At 44.7% G+C, this 17,457-nt stretch overlaps 1 pseudogene; it reads right to left on the bottom strand.

Annotated features, from left to right (window-relative positions):
* Window positions 1–929: 929 nt before the first annotated feature.
* Window positions 930–1,048, bottom strand: LOC134938831 (5S ribosomal RNA; annotated as a pseudogene).
* Window positions 1,049–17,457: the final 16,409 nt, after the last annotated feature.

Below are 17,457 nucleotides of genomic sequence, written 5' to 3'. Positions count from 1 at the left end.
TATAGACACTGGTGTTAATACATGACACGTTTGTTTTGTTTATAGCGTCTCCATGGCCACACAAGGGAGCTGCGACGTCACTTCCGGTTCCGCTGGTGTGAGCGGTGACGCCGAACGGGATGCCCGGGTGGCATGGCCAGAGGAGAACGAGTGTGGGGGAATCATGCAAGGGGGGTAAGTCTATTGTTATTTAAACCTGTTGTTTTCACTTGTGCAGTTATCCTGACGAAGAGGAGGTGGTACCACCAAGCAAAAGAGCGACCAGGCACTGGTATACAATAAATTCCAAAAGAATTATGAAAAACCAAAGTTAGACAATTAACCTTTCAATTATGGTCCCTTTTGGTGGTGCGCCCAGAGCCAGAAAGTACAAGTACTGAAAAGGAGAGAGAGAGAAAGCTCTTGTGTGGGCGCACTCTTATGAAAAAATTTATTAAATTGACATTAAATTATGACAGAAACATTAAAACATATGTTTATTAATCAATTTAAAAATGAGAGATAATCCCTCTGTGATCCAAAAAGGAAGTATACGAATTAGAGAGATGTGAGAGAAAAAATAATAAGTGTAGATATATATAACAATAATAAAATCAAATGTTCTGGTCTGTTGAATCACACAAAGAGGATTTTAGAAAGGCTGCAGACACAAAGTAGTCTAGCACCCGTTTCTCCTGACCAGTACAGATAATCTGTATTAATGAGACCAAACAAGGAGATCAGTACTATATATTGGAGGACCGCTTGGATTGGGTCAATACCAAATAATTAGATATTAACCCGTTATTGGATTTTGTTCAAGCATTTGGGAATGTTTAGATCAACATAACCTGAAAACTAATAGGAGAAAAAAAAGGAATGTTGGAAATAGTACATAGTGGCGATACTGCTGTTGGTGTCCACCCTTCACAAGAAGGGGAATAGTCCGTACTCTACAAAACCGGGTATTCCCAGGGAGTCTCCTCTCAAGGTACTGACCTGGCCCGACGCTGTTTCGCTTCCAAGATCGGACGAGATCGGGCATTAGCAGCGTGGTATGATAGTAGAGAGGCTATCTACCAATGAGAGTGCACCGATATAGGAATAGTAAGAGGAAAGTATTATAGAAAAGATAAGATCATACAGTGTGTGGATCTGTTTTCCACGTTAGGCAGGGTAGAAAGAATTACCACGCAGTGGCACCGTTAACCCTGGATCGAGGATGAGAGTCCACGGAATGATAGTGAGAGAGAAGGAAAATAAGAGAAGGATTGAGAGCTAAATACAAGTCAGCTATTAAGTAGTGTCTCAGAGGGGAGACCAATACGCAAAATAAGAAGCGTCAGGTAAGTTTGTGAATATTGTATTAATTCCTATTTGTGCAAAAACCCGTTCATGAATACATTGTCAAAAAATCATTACTGTTGGGTAAAGGATAACATCAGCCTAATGGATGTACCCTGCTAAAGAAGGAAATGATGATATCGACGTGATAAGCAGAAGACAATAAATAGATACAATCTGCAGGATTAATGGACTGTAATGTACACAGAAAATCCTAACTGTATAAATCACATATGCATTCCTGTTTTAACAAATCCATTCATGGGTACAGTGTCACAAAAATAATAATAATAATCATGGCTGAAGTTAGAGGATAATATCAGCCCATTAAGTGTACTCCACTGTTCCTCATGCTGAAAGGAGGTGGTCCCCGAAACGTAGATAGCACCAATACACCTTTTTTGCATTTCAAAGTCTTTGAGTGCCACCTCGTTTGTTCCAGTTTATGCATTGGGGTCACCCCCTGGAGGAAGGCACCTGAGCAAGCTAGTCCCTTGGGGACTTCTGGAGTGCCGGAGTCGTTGGCTTGCTTTATATATACACATATATATATATATATATTAGTGATGAGCGGGTTCGGTTTCTCGGAAACCGAACCCCCCCGAACTTCACCCTTTTTACACGGGTCCGAGGCATACTCGGATTCTCCCGTATGGCTCGGTTAACCCGAGCGCGCCCGAACGTCATCATCCCGCTGTCGGATTCTCGCGAGATTCGGATTCTATATAAGCAGCCGCGCGTCGCCGCCATTTTCACTCGTGCATTGGAAATGTTAGGGAGAGGACATGGCTGGCGTCCTCTCCGTTTATTCATTGTTGATGCAAATATTTGTGCTTGCTTAGTTATATCTTAATTGTGGGGACTGGGGAGCAGCTGTATATTAATATAGGAGGAGTACAGTGCAGAGTTTTGCTGATCAGTGACCACCAGTTTTATCCATTCTCTGCCTGAAAAAAACGCTCCTCATCTGTGCTCAGTGTGCTGCATATATCTGTGCTCACACTGCTTAATTGTGGGGACTGGGGAGCAGCTGTATTATATAGCAGGAGTACAGTGCAGAGTTTTGCTGACAGTGACCACCAGTATACGTTGTCTGCCTGAAAAACACTCCATATCTGTGCTCAGTGTGCTGCTTTATTGTGGGGACTGGGGACCACCAGTATAATATTATATAGGAGGAGTACAGTGCAGAGTTTTGCTGACCAGTGACCACCAGTATACGTTGTCTGCCTGAAAAACACTCCATATCTGTGCTGCATTGTAGACAGTCTATAGTAGGAGTACAGTGCATAATTTTGCTGACCACCAGTATATAATATATAGCAGTACGGTACAGTAGGCCACTGCTGTACCCACCTCTGTGTCATCAAGTATACTATACATCCATACCTGTGGTGCATTTCAGTTTTGCACAGTTTGCTGACCACCAGTATATAATATATAGCAGTACGGTACAGTAGGCCACTGCTGTACCTACCTCTGTGTCGTCAAGTATACTATCCATCCATACCTGTGGTGCATTTCAGTTTTGCACAGTTTGCTGACCACCAGTATATAATATATAGCAGTACGGTATAGTAGGCCACTGCTGTACCTACCTCTGTGTCGTCAAGTATACTATCCATCCATACCTGTGGTGCATTTCAGTTGTGCGCAGTATATATAGTAGTAGGCCATTAAAAAATGGAGAACAAAAATGTGGAGGTTAAAATAGGGAAAGATCAAGATCCACTTCCACCTCGTGCTGAAGCTGCTGTCACTAGTCATGGCCGAGACGATGAAATGCCATCAACGTCGTCTGCCAAGGCCGATGCCCAATGTCATAGTAGAGAGCATGTAAAATCCAAAAAACAAAAGTTCAGTAAAATGTAGTGATGAGCGGGTTCGGTTTCTTGGAAACCGAACCCCCCCGAACTTCACCCTTTTTACACGGGTCCGAGCCATACTCGGATTCTCCCGTATGGCTCGGTTAACCCGAGCGCGCCCGAACGTCATCATCCCGCTGTCGGAATCTCGCGAGATTCGGATTCTATATAAGCAGCCGCGCGTCGCCGCCATTTTCACTCGTGCATTGGAAATGTTAGGGAGAGGACGTAGCTGGTGTCCTCTCCGTTTATTCATTGTTGAGTTGATGCAAATATTTGTGCTTGCTTATATCATTGTGGGGACTGGGGAGCAGCTTTATATTAATATAGGAGGAGTACAGTGCAGAGTTTTGCTGATCAGTGACCACCAGTTTTATCCGTTCTCTGCCTGAAAAAAACACTCCATATCTGTGCTCAGTGTGCTGCATATATCTGTGCTCACACTGCTTAATTGTGGGGACTGGGGAGCAGCTGTATTATATAGCAGGAGTACAGTGCAGAGTTTTGCTGACCAGTGACCACCAGTATATATAGCAGTACGGTACGGAAGGCCACTGCTGTACCTACCTCTGTGTCGTCATTAAGTATACTATCCATCTACATTCTAATTCTATACCTGTGGTGCATTTTAGTTTTGCAGTTTGCTGACACAGTGACCACCAGTATATATAGCAGTACGGTACGGAAGGCCACTGCTGTACCTACCTCTGTGTCATCATTAAGTATACTATCCATCTACATTCTATACCTGTGGTGCATTTCAGTTGTGCAGTTTGCTGACACAGTGACCACCGGTATATATAGCCACTGCTGTACCTACCTCTGTGTCGTCATTAAGTATACTATCCATCTACATTCTATACCTGTGGTGCATTTTAGTTTTGCAGTTTGCTGACACAGTGACCACCAGTATATATAGCAGTACGGTACAGAAGGCCACTGCTGTACCTACCTCTGTGTCGTCATTAAGTATACTATCCATCTACATTCTATACCTGTGGTGCATTTTAGTTTTGCAGTTTGCTGACACAGTGACCACCAGTATATATAGCAGTACGGTACAGAAGGCCACTGCTGTACCTACCTCTGTGTCGTCATTAAGTATACTATCCATCTACATTCTATACCTGTGGTTCATTTTAGTTTTGCAGTTTGCTGACACAGTGACCACCAGTATATATAGCAGTACGGTATGGAAGGCCACTGCTGTACCTACCTCTGTCTCGTCATTAAGTATACTATCCATCTACATTCTATACCTGTGGTGCATTTTAGTTTTGCAGTTTGCTGACACAGTGACCACCAGTATATATAGCAGTACGGTACGGTAGGCCACTGCTGTACCTACCTCTGTGTCGTCATTAAGTATACTATCCATCTACATTCTATACCTGTGGTTCATTTTAGTTTTGCAGTTTGCTGACACAGTGACCACCAGTATATATAGCAGTACGGTACGGAAGGCCACTGCTGTACCTACCTTTGTGTCGTCAAGTATATTATCCATCTACATTCTATACCTGTGGTGCATTTTAGTTGTGTGCAGTATATATAGTAGTAGGCCATTGCTATTGATACTGGCATATAATTCCACACATTAAAAAATGGAGAACAAAAATGTGGAGGTTAAAATAGGGAAAGATCAAGATTCACTTCCACCTCGTGCTGAAGCTGCTGCCACTAGTCATGGCCGAGACGATGAAATGCCATCAACGTCGTCTGCCAAGGCAGATGCCCAATGTCATAGTAGAGAGCATGTAAAATCCAAAAAACAAAAGTTCAGTAAAATGACCCAAAAATCAAAATTGAAAGTGTCTGATGAGAAGCGTAAACTTGCCAATATGCCATTTACGACACGGAGTGGCAAGGAACGGCTGAGGCCCTGGCCTATGTTCATGGCTAGTGGTTCAGATTCACATGAGGATGGAAGCACTCATCCTCTCGCTAGAAAAATGAAAAGACTTAAGCTGGCAAAAGCACAGCAAAGAACTGTGCGTTCTTCTAAATCACAAATCCCCAAGGAGAGTCCAATTGTGTCGGTTGCGATGCCTGACCTTCCCAACACTGGACGGGAAGAGCTTGCACCTTCCACCATTTGCACGGCCCCTGCAAGTGCTGGAAGGAGCACCCGCAGTCCAGTTCCTGATAGTCAAATTGAAGATGTCACTGTTGAAGTACACCAGGATGAGAATATGGGTGTTGCTGGCGCTGGGGAGGAAATTGACAAGGAGGATTCTGATGGTGAGGTGGTTTGTTTAAGTCAGGCACCCGGGGAGACACCTGTTGTCCGTGGGACGAATATGGCCATTGACATGCCTGGTCAAAATACAAAAAAAATCAGCTCTTCGGTATGGAATTATTTAAACACAAATGCGGACAACAGGTGTCAAGCCGTGTGTTGCCTTTGTCAAGCTGTAATAAGTAGGGGTAAGGACGTTAACCACCTCGGAACACCCTCCCTCATACGTCACCTGCAGCGCATTCATCATAAGTCAGTGACAAGTTCAAAAACTTTGGATGACAGCGGAAGCAGTCCACTGACCACTAAATCCCTTCCTCTTGTAACCAAGCTCCTGCAAACCACACCACCAACTCCCTCAGTGTGAATTTCCTCCTTACCCAGGAAAGCCAGTAGTCCTGCAGGCCATGTCACTGTGATGCACACCAGTGCCAGCAGGAATGTACTGGTGTCTGAACGGTGAGGGATGCAAAACAAATGAACTCACAGACAGACCGGGGAATATGACATTACATACACAGAAGGTGATAGGGTAACAAAATAAACACAAAGTGAACAGAGAAGCCCAAAGGCTAAGAAACTGGGTGTCTCCCTAGTATTAGGAATGCTCAGATGGAAAGAAGCGAGATGTAGTGATTTAATACGTAGAGAACCCGAAATGCTGTTGCTAAGGGCAACAGCAAAAACCCTAAAGGGTTACCAACGGGTGTGGCAGTAAACTCCTTGGTCAGAGATGGAATAATAGACACAAGGAGAGTCTCCACAATCCTAGTCCTCACTTGCAGTGCACTGGTTCAGCTTACTGCCACTAAACTGACACCTGAACACCTTGCACAGTGAGAAAGGATTTTGGCAGGCAAGTCTGAGAATACAGCCGCAAACTTGCTAGGTTCACAGAGTAGCAAAAGAACCCCAGCAGGTTAAACGACTGACTCCAGTCTTACTGCTAGGTCTGGATTGGCAGAGTGTAATACCAAATCCCAAGGCCTATTTGCAGTAAGCAGCAAACAAATACAAAGTTTACACAGTACTAGCTAGCTTTCAGGAATTGACTAACCAACAAAGATTCAGCAGCATCTGCCTAACCTGAGAAGAGGGTTTATATAGCAGGTGCTGTCCACGCCCCACTCAGACCTCACAGACTGTGAGCACAAAAACCAGCACCGGATCCCCTGCCGTGCACAGAGCCTGTAACCACTGCACAGCAAAAGACCCGAACCGGAGTATCAGCTACGCTCAGGTTACTCCGCTAGCACTTGTCTCCCGGTTGCCATGACGACGTGGCAGCACAGAGCAGGAGACCCTAACAGTCACTGGCAAGTCTGACGAGTCCTCTCCTGCCTGGGATTCCTCCGATGCATCCTTGAGTGTAACGCCTACTGCTGCTGGCGCTGCTGTTGTAGCTGCTGGAGGTCGATCGTCATCCCAGAGGGGAAGTCGGAAGACCACTTGTAGTACTTCCAGTAAGCAATTGACTGTCCAACAGTCCTTTGCGAGGAAGATGAAATATCACAGCAGTCATCCTGCTGCAAAGCAGATAACTCAGGCCTTGGCGGCCTGGGCGGTGAGAAACGTGGTTCCGGTATCCACCGTTAATTCAGAGGCAACTAGAGACTTGATTGAGGTACTATGTCCCCGGTACCAAATACCATCTAGGTTCCATTTCTCTAGGCAGGCGATACCGAAAATGTACACAGACCTCAGAAAAAGACTCACAAGTGTCCTAAAAAATGCAGTTGTACCCAATGTCCACTTAACCACGGACATGTGCACAAGTGGAGCAGGGCAGAGTCAGGACTATATGACTGTGACAGCCCACTGGGTAGATGTATTGCCTCCCGCAGCAAGAACAGCAGCGGCGGCACCAGTAGCAGCATCTCGCAAACGCCAACTCGTTCCTAGGCAGGCTACGCTTTGTATCACCGCTTTCCAGAAGAGGCACACAGCTGACAACCTCTTACGGAAACTGAGGAAGATCACCGCAGAATGGCTTACCCCAATTGGACTCTCCTGGGGATTTGTGACATTGGACAATGCCAGCAATATTGTGCGTGCATTACATCTGGGCAAATTCCAGCACGTCCCATGTTTTGCACATACATTGAATTTGGTGGTGCAGAATTATTTAAAAAACGACAGGGGCGTGTAAGAGATGCTGTCGGTGGCCAGAAGAATTGCGCGCCACTTTCGGCATTCAGCCACCGCGTATAGAAGACTGGAGCACGACCAAACAATCCTGAACCTGCCCTGCCATCATCTGAAGCAAGAGGTGGTAACGATGTGGAATTCAACCCTCTATATGCTTCAGAGGATGGAGGCGCAGCAAAAGGCCATTCAAGCCTATACATCTGCCCACGATATAGGCAAAGGAGGGGGAATGCACCTGACTCAAGCGCAGTGGAGAATGATTTCAACGTTGTGCAAGTTTCTGCAACCCTTTGAACTTGCCACACGTGAAGTCAGTTCAGACACTGCCAGCCTGAGTCAGGTCATTCCCCTCATCAGGCTTTTGCAGAAGAAGCTGGAGACATTGAAGGAGGAGCTAAAACAGAGCGATTCCGCTAGGCATGTGGGACTTGTGGATGGAGCCCTTAATTCGCTTAACCAGGATTCACGGGTGGTCAATCTGTTGAAATCAGAGCACTACATTTTGGCCACCGTGCTCGATCCTAGATTTAAAACCTACGTTGTATCTCTCTTTCCGGCAGACACAAGTCTGCAGAGGTTCAAAGACCTGCTGGTGATAAAATTGTCAAGTCAAGCGGAACGTGACCCGTCAACATCTCCTCCTTCACATTCTCCCGCAACTGGGGGTGCGAGGAAAAGGCTAAGAATTCCGAGCCCACCCGCTGGTGGTGATGCAGGGCAATCTGGAGCGAGTGCTGACATCTGGTCCGGACTGAAGGACCTGCCAACGATTACTGACATGTCGTCTACTGTCACTGCATATGATTCTATCACCATTGAAAGAATGGTGGAGGATTATATGAGTGACCGCATCCAAGTAGGCACGTCAGACAGTCCGTACGTATACTGGCAGGAAAAAGAGGCAATTTGGAGGCCCTTGCACAAACTGGCTTTATTCTACCTAAGTTGCCCTCCCTCCAGTGTGTACTCCGAAAGAGTGTTTAGTGCAGCCGCTCACCTTGTCAGCAATCGGTGTACGAGGTTACTTCCAGAAAATGTGGAGAAGATGATGTTCATCAAAATGAATTATAATCAATTCCTCCGTGGAGACATTCACCAGCAATTGCCTCCAGAAAGTACACAGGGATCTGAGATGGTGGATTCCCGTGAGGACGAATTAAAAATCTGTGAGGAGGGGGATGTACACAGTGAAAGGGGTGAGGAATCGGAGGATGATGATGAGGTGGACATCTTGCCTCTGTAGAGCCAGTTTGTGCAAAGAGAGATTGATTGCTTCTTTTTTGGTGGGGGCCCAAACCAACCAGTCATTTCAGTCACAGTCGTGTGGCAGACCCTGTCGCTGAAATGATGGGTTCGTTAAAGTGTGCATGTCCTGTTTATACAACATAAGGGTGGTTGGGAGGGCCCAAGGACAATTCCATCTTGCACCTCTTTTTTCTTTCATTTTTCTTTGCATCATGTGCTGTTTGGGGACAATTTTTTTGAAGTGCCATCCTGTCTGACACTGCAGTGCCACTCCTAGATGGGCCAGGTGTTTGTGTCGGCCACTTGTGTCGCTTAGCTTAGTCACACAGCGACCTTGGTGCGCCTCTTTTTTTCTTTGCATCATGTGCTGTTTGGGGACTATTTTTTTGAAGTGCCATCCTGTCTGACACTGCAGTGCCACTCCTAGATGGGCCAGGTGTTTGTGTCGGCCACTTGTGTCGCTTAGCTTAGTCACACAGCGACCTTGGTGCGCCTCTTTTTTTCTTTGCATCATGTGCTGTTTGGGGACTATTTTTTTGAAGTGCCATCCTGTCTGACACTGCAGTGCCACTCCTAGATGGGCCAGGTGTTTGTGTCGGCCACTTGTGTCGCTTAGCTTAGTCATCCAGCGACCTCGGTGCAAATTTTAGGACTAAAAATAATATTGTGAGGTGTGAAGTGTTCAGAATAGACTGGAAATGAGTGGAAATTATGGTATTTGAGGTTAATAATACTATGGGATCAAAATGACCCCCAAATTTTATGATTTAAGCTGTTTTTTAGGGTTTTTTGAAAAAAACACCCGAATCCAAAACACACCCGAATCCGACAAAAAATTTTCGGTGAGGTTTTGCCAAAACGCGTCTGAATCCAAAACACGGCCGCGGAACCGAATCCAAAACCAAAACACAAAACCCGAAAAATGTCCGGTGCACGTGACATCACTAGTAAAATGACCCAAAAATCAAAATTGAATGCGTCTGTTGAGAAGCGTAAACTTGCCAATATGCCATTTACGACACTGTGTCGCTTGGCTTAGTCACACAGCGACCTTGGTGCGCCTTTTTTTTTCTTTGCATCATGTGGTGTTTGGGGACAATTTTATTGAAGTGCCATCCTGCCTGACACTGCAGTGCCACTCCTAGATGGGCCAGGTGTTTGTGTCGGCCACTTGTGTCGCTTAGCTTAGTCACACAGCGACCTTGGTGCGCCTCTTTTTTTCTTTGCATCATGTGCTGTTTGGGGACTATTTTTTTGAAGTGCCATCCTGCCTGACACTGCAGTGCCACTCCTAGATGGGCCAGGTGTTTATGTCGGCCACTTGTGTCGCTTAGCTTAGCCATCCAGCGACCACGGGGCAAATTTTAGGACTAAAAATAATATTGTGAGGTGTGAGGTGTTCAGAATAGACTGAAAATGAGTGTAAATTATGGTTATTGAGGTTAATAATACTATGGGATCAAAATGACCCCCAAATTCTATGATGTAAGCTGTTTTTGAGGGTTTTTTGTAAAAAAAACACCCAAATCCAAAACACACCCGAATCCGACAAAAAATTTTCAGGGAGGTTTTGTCAAAACGCGTCCGAATCCAAAACACGGCCGCGGAACCGAATCCAAAACCAAAACACAAAACCCGAAAAATGTCCGGTGCACATCACTAATATATATATATATATATATATATATATATATATATATATAACAGCGTGCTGACCGGCACTCAATACCTCATGACTTCTATTGCCCCGGTGCCTTCCTGTACCCAAAGGTATAAACAATCCATCTCACAGCAGCGGCACTCAGCGGGACTTACTCAGCGTAAGAAGAAAGGAAGAGACTAAACTCAAGTCCTTATGTTAACGTTTCAGTTTATAACTTTCGTCAGAGCACCAAATACAGTAAACATGACATACCTTTATACCCTCACCATTCTTGTGAACGCTGTCCGTGGCTCGGTCACGCCGCGAGGGACGGATAACGTCATCAAACTGTACCTCATGCAGCACGCTCCTTCCCGTCGTCGCTCCGGTTACCATAGGGACTGAAATAAACACACCCGCTATGTTACAATTACAATATCCTAGGAAGCAAGGAGGACAGACACATCTAGTTCAATATACAGCTCTGATGCATGTCTATTTGTCAATATCTAACAATTTCAACATTGCACACAATTAACTGTAGACCAAGAACACTAGATTACTATAAGTCCATAACTAATCAATGAAGCAATTTAAACTAAAGTGCTCATTCAGGCCACCCGGGGTCATAGTATTGAGGCGGTGTATCCACCTCGCCTCTCTCTGTAACAAAAGTTGGTTTCTATTACCCCCTCTGATTTTTTTTGGTTCTTGGTCAATAATTTTATACTTTAGTGTCGCCAGACCATGTCTCTGTTGTGTGAAATGCCGTGCCACTGGCTGTGCTTGGCTGTCACCTTCCAGTGCAGCCCGTATGGCGGACCTATGCATCGCCATTCTTTCTTTGAATTGGCGTGTGGTTTTACCCACATAAAAAAGCCCACAAGGGCATCTGATGAAATATACTACATTGGTGCTGGTGCACGTCAAGATCTTATTTATCTTGACATATTTGCCAGTGTGTGGGTGTGAAAACCCCGCTCCTGTCTCCATATAACTGCAAGTGGTGCAGCCCACACACCTATAGCACCCAGGCTTTTTGCTGAGAAATGTCTGTTTACTTACTGACTTGAAAGATGATATATCATTATGTACTAGGTGGTCCTTTAGATTCTTATTCCTGGTGTAACTGGGTAAGAGAGTTACTCCTTTAAACATCCCCAAATCCTTATCTGAAGTTATAATAGACCAGTTATCCCTGGCCTGTTTAGATATCTCATTGCTGACAGGAGAAAATGTTTGAACAAAGGGGATTTTGGATTGTAAGGTCTTAGTTTTTGACCTTGTGTCAGCCAGGAGTGTCGCCCGATCCAGACTCAGGACTTTGTCCCTCGTCTTCATGAGCTCCCCCCAGTCATACCCTCTGGCATTAAACTTAAGGGCCATTTTATTAATTTCAATCTCTGTATTCAGCAGATCATCTGATATTCTATGTGCCCTCAAGAATTGCGAGTAGGGTACACTATATTTGGTAGGGGCCGGGTGGAAACTAGCCGCATGGAGTATGTTATTTTTATCTGTTGGTTTTTTAAAAACATTTGTATGTATTTATCCTCCCTCAAGGGATATAACAACATCAAGATAATTAACCCTTTCTCCACTCATTGTAGCAGTAAATTTGATGTTGACATCACGTAAATTAATATCTGTGATTAGCTGTTTTAAAGAGGCCTCTGTGCCTGTCCAAATCAGGAACAGGTCGTCTATGTACCTGACAAAAAATATTATTTTCTCAGCACAAACAGGATCAGCAAAAAAGAGATCTTTCTCAATTTCATACATAAAGCAGTTTGCAAACGCTGGCGAAACGCAACTACCCATTGCGCATTAGTGATGAGCGGATTCGGTTTTACTCGGTTTTACTCGGTTCTGCAGTTGTTCAAACCACTTGTTATCAAATAGGAAATAATTCCTTTTTAACGTAAGTCTCAACAAATCCAAAAATAATTGCAAATCAGGACCCTCATACAGTGGACTACTTGATAATAGACGTCTGGCCGCCTCTACACCTCTATCGTGTGGGATGTTGGTGTAGAGGCTGACCACGTCTAATATACACAATATACAATTAGGTGGAAGATTAGTAAGTTGTTGTAACTTAATGATTAAGGAAGTCGTGTCTTTCAAATAGGTGAACTGCGCCTGGATCACTGGTTGGAAATAGTGGTCCAAGTATTGCGAGACTTTGTAAAACACAGAGTTGCGGGCAGCTATGATAGGACGCCCCGGTGGCTTACTCAAATCCTTATGGATTTTTGGTATGGTGTAGAAAACCGGGGCCACCGGGAACTCCTGCAACAAAGCGTCACGCACATCTGTGGATATTAGATTGTCAAATACCGCTGTTTCTAACACCTGCCTGAGTTCACAATTGTATTTCTCAGTAGGGTCTGACAGTAATTGTCTATATACTGAGCTATCCAACAACTGGTTGTACGCCTCTGCTTTATATTGACACAAACTTTGTATGACAATACGCCCCCCCCCCCTTATCCGCGGTGCGGATGACAATACTTTGATCTTTACTGAGAGCATACAAAGCATCCCTTTCACCTTTGGACAGATTTACCTTACTCGTTTTTTGTGTTTTTACAATCTCCCCCACCTTTGAGTCTAAGACTCTCGAAAAACATTTTAGAGAGGAATTAGAAGTTACTGGGTCGAACTTAGAATGAGTCCTTAATTTAATGGGAACGTCTTATACAGTCTCTGATTGTGGGAGTCCCCCAAAATGTTCTTTCAGGCGTAGTCTCCTGTTTACGTTATAACAATCTACTTTCCACTGAAAGTCATCAAATTCAGCAGTAGGTATAAAGGATAGACCACGATTAAGTACTGAAAGTTCATCTGTAGATAAATGACGCTCCGATAAGTTAAAGATCACGTTGCTTTCTTGGACTTTGTTGATTTTTTTGTTGATTCTTTGATTTTGCTTACTGCACCTGGTCCCGTGTCTAGTTTGGCTCCTATCATGGCACGGGTATTTACCCCTAAAGGGGGCTTTTTCCCTTTAGATGTTCCAGAGGTCTCATTCTCACTAAAAGTAGACTGCTCCCCACTGGAGGTATCCGTTGCATGGATGTTACGTGATCTTTGTCGATAATGTCGTCTCGGCTGTCTCCTCCCATCGGGATTATTGACCCAACTGTAGACTGCACCTTCCTGATAGTCCTTCTGTACAGTTAGCAGTTTACGTCTTTTAAATTGTACCAATTCCTGTCTGTACGACTCCACTTGTTCAGTGAGTTTCTCTATCCATTTGGGCTCTATGTTCGCTTTAAGTGTAGTCAGATGTTTTTCTTCAAAGGTAGCAATCATCTCCTTAATGAGTTTCATTTCTCTAGCTGATTCTTCTATCACTAGAAGAATGAGATCTAGGCTCCACTTGTTTAAAATGCCGACCCACTTGCGACAAAACTCAGCATTATATTTGCCAATGGTCGGAAATTATGTTCCGAACCCTAAACCCCCGGGGAATTTGGCGGTTTCTGTGGTAATCTGAAAGTGTCACGCCATGCATGAAAAAATCAACTTGTTTCTTATGTAATCGCAACAACCTCTGGAACAGTATTTCGTTACTCTCAACACCTCCTGATGTGGCCAGATCTTCCTTAAATCTGATATTTTCTGCGTCTGCATCAGAAAAAGATCATATCTCACAGGTGGCGACATCAATGTGTCGATATCCTCCGGGTTCACCTGGATCTAACCCATGTGTGCCATGGTGACTAAAGAATCGTGATCCCTCTGTGTGAAAACCCCAGCAATTCTGAATGAAGATATCAATAAAAAATCAGGGTGGTGCCTTGTCTGCCTAAGGTTTTTTTTCTGTCAGACTCGGATTCCAAATTGAGTCAAAATGTCATCCTCCCAGAGTTGGAAATTTGCGAGTCTGGGATTCTCTATAAGAACCTGGCGGTGATGAATTTGTGGCTTTTCACTCCAGTCAGACTGCTGCTTGCTGCACTCTGCTCTGCTGTGTCCATCCATCTAAGGACTCTGCGGTGTGCAATCCATCTAAGGGCTGAGCGGTGTCCATCTAAGTGGCTGTGAGGTGTTCATCCACAAGTGGCTGTGCTGTATCCATCTACTAGTAGCTGTGCAGTGTCCATCCACAAGCTGTGTCCAGTCCCTTTAGTCTAATTCCATCACAGAGTGGTGCTGCACTGATTCTGCAGGCTCCACCCACTGCGTTCACATAAGCAGTGTGACTCCATATTGTTTGTTAGTTGCAAAAAAACTTTAAAAAGAAAAAAGTTAATAAAAATTTAAAATGGTATAATTTGTTTGTACTGTTCAGTGCACTACACCCCAGTGCTCTGTACCCCAGTGCCCTTTGTTCATTTCAAATTTGCCCCGTAAAAAAATAAAAAATATATATTGTTGTATAATTTTGACATCTGGTTGGGTCTGAAAGAATTGCCTAAAATTAGTGACACCTCTACTGTAACTCCATCTGATACGATCACCATCCAAAAACTGGTGGTGATCATTTTTATGACACTGTACAAATAGGCATGTCATAGTCCCTTTGTCTACTGGAAGGAAAAAAAAAGGCAATTTGGAGGCCTTTGTACAAACTGGCTTCGCATTATTTAAGCTGCCCACCCTCTAGTGTGTACTCAGAAAGGGTTTTCAGCACAGCCGGGAACCTGATCAGCATAGGAGGCTACTTCCTCAAGGACAATTCCATCTTGCAACACTTTTCATTTCTGCCAGTGCTGTGTGGCAACGTTTCATAGATTTGCTATAAACTACCATGTGCTTGTGTCGCTGCTCTGTCGCTTATACCCCTTTCACACTGCCATAAAAACCCTGGGATATTGCATGTGAACACGCAGCAACCTGGGATATTGTGCAGTGGGAAAGCACCAGGTTGAAATAAGCCAGGTCGAGAGACCTGGCATTTCAACCTGGGTAGCGAGCAGGGTTGAACACGGGTTCAACCCAGCTCACCATGCAGTGTGAACAGGTAACCAGGTTGATCGGAAACAGCACCCGTTCACTGCATAGGAATAGGCGGCGTTTTGAGATTATCTCATCTCCAAGCGCCGCCTCAGGATGTGTCGGCGGTGAAGTCACAACCTGGCAATAACTAAGCCAAGACAGGCCGTCAGTCTGAATGGGGTCTTAGTCGGACTGGTACCTGTAGTTCTACTACAAAAAATACCCAAATAAAAACAAAACACAGACACCGTGAAAATAAAAGTTTAATGCACATACATGCACACATACATACATACATACTAACCTATGTTGACCCGAAGCACTCGGTCCCCTTGTCCAGTAGAATCCAGGGGTACCTGTAAATAAAATTATACTTACAAAGAATCCGGTGTAGATCGGTCCTCTTCTTAAAAGTTATAATCCACGTACTTGGCAAAAAAACAAATCGCTCACCTGACCCACAAACTGAAAGGGGATCCATGTTTACACATGGATCCCCTTTCCCCGAATGTCGGGACCCCCCGTGACTCCTGTCAAAGAGGGTACCTTCAGCCAATCAGGGAGCGCCACGTCATGGCTCATGGCTGTGTGCTCCTGCACTGTCAGTCAGGCGGAGTACTGTGGATACAATGTAGAGTAGTGGCTCTACATTATATCCAATGGTGGGAACTTTGCGGTCTGTGGTAGACCGCGAGGTTAAGTGGGGTCACTCTTGTGGTTGGCCCCACTTAATTTAATTGTGTCTATTATGTGTTAATTTGTGTCAATGTATTGTTATATGTATATTAAAATTGTAACATATTCACTGTTTATGGTCAAGCGCATGCCTGTTTTACTCTTTTCTCTGGTTTGTTGATTAGAAGAGGCTGGCTACCTCTTCACCAGGTGGCTGCTAACCAACAGGCTTATTAACCTATCTTTCTGCACAGCCGCCAACAGACCCTTTAATTTCTCTTTTCTTAGTCGGATCACACCTGGGAAGGACCCATGTACAAAATCCTAGGTGCGACCCAACATAGCGGTGTTAAATGGGTATTAGTAACCAGCCAGCTCACTGCAGCCTTTGGCCTAAACTGGATGAAAACAATAATGTGAGCTGTGAGGTTGTCAAAACTGAATGGAAATGACTGGAAATTAATGTTATCGAGGTTAGTAGTACCGTAGAAACAAAAAAGGGCCCAAATTATGTGATTTTTTTTTCATTTTTCTGAATAAAATACAGCACCAAAACCAGTCACGACGTTTACTAAAACCAGACAACGAATTAGAACCAAAACCAGCAAAAATGGTCCAGCTCACATCTCTAGTTGCACTGCCACTGACATTGTAGGATCAGATCTGCTCATGCAGAGTGGTTTCTGCGGATACGCTGATCAGTAAACATCAGAAATTGACATACATATCGAATTTACATACATATCTGAAGCAGGCCCAAAAGCCTTCGATCAGGTCCTCTATGGGAGTTTGGTATGATTTACCGGTGGTCGGGATCTCAGCAGTCAGGTGACCGACACCAGATTCCCGACAGTCGGAATTCCACAGTGAAAATGATGGCAGATAATGCAGTGAGACCCCTCGCGGTCTCACTGCACTCACCACGCATCTGGCCGGTGATTATATTCCCCCTTGGGTGGTGGAGTGGACCACCACCCGAGTGGGAATTCCGGTCTTCGGTCAGGATTCCGACCGCAGGCATTTCACCGGCTGTTGGCATTCCGGCATCAGTATCCTGAATGCCGGGATCCCGACATCCGGTAGGTTAACTGCATCCCCCTCTATGGACCAGGTTGGCTCCTAGATCTTTGCAAAACCAAAAAAAAGTACTAGCTACTTACTAGAGTGATCACAAAAGTGACATGAATGAGGAAGCGCAGAGTTGTAATTAGACCTTTCGGTGCCCTGTGCCAGAGAGAAAATTGCCGCCCCCCTCCCCTCATTTTTCCAATAGGGATATAAGGTGCATGCCTCATGGGGAAGGGCATGAGAGGATTGATCCTAGAGATAAGCCTGTGCTATGATGCCCCTCCCACATTATACACACGTGTGTG

Source organism: Pseudophryne corroboree, chromosome 6 (genome assembly GCF_028390025.1).
Source record: "Pseudophryne corroboree isolate aPseCor3 chromosome 6, aPseCor3.hap2, whole genome shotgun sequence".
Taxonomy (NCBI): domain Eukaryota; kingdom Metazoa; phylum Chordata; class Amphibia; order Anura; family Myobatrachidae; genus Pseudophryne; species Pseudophryne corroboree.
This window is presented reverse-complemented; position numbering and strand designations above follow the sequence as displayed.